Source organism: Mauremys mutica, unplaced genomic scaffold, assembly GCF_020497125.1.
Source record: "Mauremys mutica isolate MM-2020 ecotype Southern unplaced genomic scaffold, ASM2049712v1 Super-Scaffold_100186, whole genome shotgun sequence".
In the NCBI taxonomy this organism is placed as follows: Eukaryota; Metazoa; Chordata; order Testudines; family Geoemydidae; genus Mauremys; species Mauremys mutica.
Window position 1 is genome coordinate 967,157 of NW_025423282.1, and position 4,311 is coordinate 971,467.

Sequence of the window (4,311 nt, forward strand, 5' to 3'; positions counted from 1 at the left end):
GATGTGGGGCTGGCTGCAGATAGGGGCGTGGGGCAGGGCTAGCTGGAGGCAGGGAGTGACACGGGCTGGCTGTGGGCAGGTGATGCAGACGGGTGGGCTGCGGGTGGCTGTGGGCAGGAGGTGGCTGGGGGCAGGGGCTGGCTGTGGGCAGGGGCTGGCTGTGGGCAGGGGCTGGCTGTAGGTGGCTGTGGGCAGGGGGTGGGGCAGAGGGTGGCTGCGGGCAGGGGGCGGCTGGGGGTGGCTGTGGGCAGGGGGTGGGGCAGGGGCTGGCTGCGGGTGGCTGGGGGTGGCTGGGGGCAGGGGGTGGCTGGGGGCAGGGGGTGGGGCAGGGGGTGGCTGTGGGCAGGGGGTGGCTGGGGGCAGGGGCTGGGGCAGGGGGTGGCTGTGGGCAGGGGGTGGCTGTGGGTGGGTGGGGGCAGGGGGTGGCTGTGGGTGGCTGGGGGCAGGGGCTGGCTGGGGGCAGGGGCTGGCTGGGGGTGGCTGGGGATGGGGGGTGGCTGGGGGCTGGCTGGGGGCTGGGGGCAGGGGGTGGCTGGGGGCTGGCTGGGGGCAGGGGGCTGGCTGGGGGCTGTGGGTGGCTGGGGGCAGGGGGCGGCTGGGGGGGGATGGGGGCAGGGGGTGGGGCAGGGGGGGCTGGGGGTGGCTGGGGGCAGGGGGGTGGCTGGTGGCTGTGGGTGGCTGGGGGCAGGGGGGTGGCTGGGGGCAGGGGGTGGGGCAGGGGCTGGCTGGGGGCAGGGGCTGGGGGCTGTGGGTGGCTGGGGGCAGGGGCTGGCTGGGGGCAGGGGGTGGGGCTGGGGGCAGGGGCTGGCTGGGGGCAGGGGCTGGGGGCTGTGGGTGGGTGGCTGGGGGGGGCTGGAGGCAGGGGGTGGGGCAGGGGCTGGCTGTGGGTGGCTGTGGGTAGCTGCGGGCAGGGGCTGGCAGGGGGCAGGGGCTGGCAGGGGGCAGGGGGTGGCAGGGGCTGGCTGGGGGCTGGGGGTGGCTGTAGCAGGGGCTGGCTGGGGGCAGGGGTGGCTGGGGCTGGCTGGGGACAGGGGGTGGGGCAGCGGCTGCGGGCTGGGGCTGGCTGGGGGCAGGGAAGGCGGGGGAGGGGCGCAGATACTCACACGGGGGGAGCGGCTGGGAGCAGCAAGACGCAGTAGGAGCCCCAGGGCCAGAGGTCCAAAGAGCAGGAGCAGCAACAGGGCCAGGAGGCAGCTCACATGGCTCTCGCAGCACAGCGCAGCGCCCCCCGGCGGCCGGGAGGAGGAATTACAGGCTTCCCAGGCAGAGCCCATCAAAGCTTCCCTCGCAGGGAAGCTAGTTAACAAGCGGTTCTAAAACCGCTTCTAAATTTAACAACGGGTTTGCGCGAACCCGTGCGAACCGGCTCCAGCTCACCCCTGACCTACATTTTAGTATTGGGACCCAAGCCCCAGCCCGCTTGGCTTTGGAACCCCTGTCCCCTGCCTAGCAAGTGCTATTGAATTGAGGGTGAGTCCCTCCATCAGGGTCTGCCAAGCACAGTTGTGCTGCCCTCGATTCACTCAGCAAGGATAACAACCCTATATTTCTCCTGCCCCTGTAACATGGAGACTGGGAATCCAACACCAGCCACAAGTGATCATTTCGGCAAGCAACCCAACCTATTTCCAACACACTGTAAAATCCACATGCAGACTCATACACGAAACCTTGCAAGAAAATCTTCCTGAGGGGGTCTGAAGCACCTGCTGCTGGAGGGAAGGAGGGAGCTGTGGGTTGGGACTGAGGGGCACTGGGAATAGGAGGGGCCTGTGGGTTGGGATTGAGGGGCACTGGGAATAGGAGGGGGCCGTGGGTTGGGATTGAGGGGCACTGGGAATAGGAGGGGGCTGTGGGTTGGGACAGAGGAGAAGGGTGAAGAGGAGCAGGCTCTGGTTGGGAGTGAGGAGCAGTGAGCATAGGAGGGACTGAGGGTTGGGATTGAGGGGCACTGGGAAAAGAGGGGACATGAGTTTAGGCTGAAGAGCATCCTCGTTTGGGGATCCAGCAGGAAAGGGAAAGGCGATTCTAATTCCTTAGGGATATTTTTCTCTTCAGGATTTTCCCTTTCCTCAGAGGGGCCTTTTTGTGTGTGTGTGTGCAGGGAAGGAACATGCTCTATGCCCAGAGGCCTTTATTCCTCCAGGCTGCAAGGACAGAGGGGCTGTCAGGAAGTTGCCCCTTCAAACCCACACACAAAAAGGCCCCTCTGAGGAAAGGGAAAATCCTGAAGAGAAAAAGTAACATCAAAGAGGACTCCAGAAAGACAGTTTAAGATCTTTATGAGTAGTTTATCACCCGACAAGGAACTTGAACCCTGGACTCTCAGATTAAAAGTCTGATGCTCTGCCAGCTGAGCTAGCCAGGCTCACAAAGCAAAAGAGCAAGTTAGTGCAGAGGAGAAACTAGTCAAGAAAACAAGAGCGGAAAAAAATAGGGGAAACCTGCTGCTCTCTCTGGCCTGGTCAACACTACGAGCTTATATCAAATTTAGCAGCGTTAAATCACATTAACCCTGCACCTGTCCACACAACAAAGCCCTTTATATCGATATAAAGGGCTCTTAATACCGGTATCTGCACTCCTCCCCGACGAGGGGAGTAGCGCTGAAATCGATATTGCCATGTTGGATTAGGGTTAGTGTGGCCGCAATTCAACGGTATTGGCCTCCGGGCGCTATCCCACAGTGCATCATTGTGACCGCAGTCTGGACAGCAATCTGAACTCGGATGCACTGTAAAATCAGAATAATCCCGCAGTGTAGACATACCCTGTGATTAACAACTTTGGTGGCTAATTGAAAGGCTGATGGTTCAAACCCAAGTGAAGATGGCGGTGTTTTTTTTAGTGATGAGAATCCAGTACATTTTAACAGGCAGAAAAGCTCCTCAATGCTGGTGTAGCCTCATTGGGCAAGCATAAGTAGCACTTTTACCAGATGCATTGGTGATATAGTGGTGAGCATAGCTGCTTTCCAAGCAGTTGACCTGGGTTTGATTCCCAGCCAATGCAGGGCTATGATGTTTTCTCTGCTGGGAATTGGTTTAATTTCAGTCACATTGTATCAGTTTACCAAGGGAATGAGAGAATCAATGTGCTGCAGGTCATTAAACACCCAGTGGAGGAAGAAAGGGGCGGGACTATACAATGAGCAGGTGGAGTCATCCTGGTATTACAATGTTTGTTTTATTTATTTTAAAAATAATCTTTACTTCCTTCTCCCTTTTAGACTCAGAGCCTTTAAGGTCAGAAGGGACCAGTGTGATCATCTAGTCCGACCTGCTGCACCTTGCAGGCCCAAAGACCCCACCCACCCACTCCTGTAATAGACCCGGGAGGGGAGGCAGCTCTGTGCTCTGCCCCTACCCCAGGCAGCACATGGAGGCCCTCTGCTCCCCTCCCCCATGGGTGTGCAGAGATGTGCCAGCAGCACTGAGGTGGCTCCCTGCCCACTCTGCCTCCATCCCTCTGTACCACTCCCAGAAATGGCCGGCATGTCCCAGCATCCCCTGGGGTGGGGGGAGTGTCTCCATTCATTGCCCCTACCCCAAGTACCAACTCCGCAGCTCCCATTGGCCAGGAACTGCAGGGGGCAGCACCTGCAGGCAGCGGCACACGGAGACCCCCTGGCACGGCCCACCTAGGAGCTGCTGCCAGAGGGTTGTGTGTACCAGGCACTTTGGGAGCTGCACTGCCCGGGGTAAGCGCCACCCCGCCTGTACCCCAACCCCCTCCCCCAGCGCAGAGCCAGCACCCCACACCCAAATTTCCTCACAGAGCATTGCTTGTCTTCCTTTCACCCAGAACCATCTTTCTTCTCCTGGGCTGCAAGTAGCCATCCCTGGGAAGCCAAGAGGCAGGCACAGGATTCTACCTCCCAGTAGCCAAACGCACCTCCTCAGGCTTTGCAGAACGACTGGTGACGCTCTACTAATCCCACTTAGCCGCACTGAGGCGCTTAGCTTCTGCCCTGCCTTCCAAAGCTCGACTTTCCTCTTTTGCCCCATTCCTGCCTCACTCCCTCCTTTGGCAAGTCACACAAAGGAGGCAGCAGGAAGAGCCGGCCGCCATAGGCCAACCTCCAAGTGCAGAGGACCAAGCCACAAGGCTTCAAAAGGTGACTGGCCAAGGTCCTCTAGCTTTCCCCTGCTGATGCCAAGGCTTTTTCTCAGCTCATTTCACCACCCTCTGCCCTGCAGGGGTTGAGTTTATTGCAGGTGTTACCCAAAATTGGGCCAGCTAGTCAGCGTAGGGAGGACTAATGACCCACCAGAGTTTGGCAGAAAGCAGCACATTTATTATACTGACAGC

The 4,311-nt window shown here is 59.8% G+C and overlaps 1 non-coding gene across 1 annotated transcript; it reads left to right on the plus strand.

The window, feature by feature from the left end:
* Window positions 1-2,940: 2,940 nt before the first annotated feature.
* TRNAG-UCC lies at window positions 2,941-3,012 on the plus strand. The gene has a single exon. It is a non-coding gene; the product is annotated as a tRNA-Gly (tRNA).
* Window positions 3,013-4,311: the final 1,299 nt, after the last annotated feature.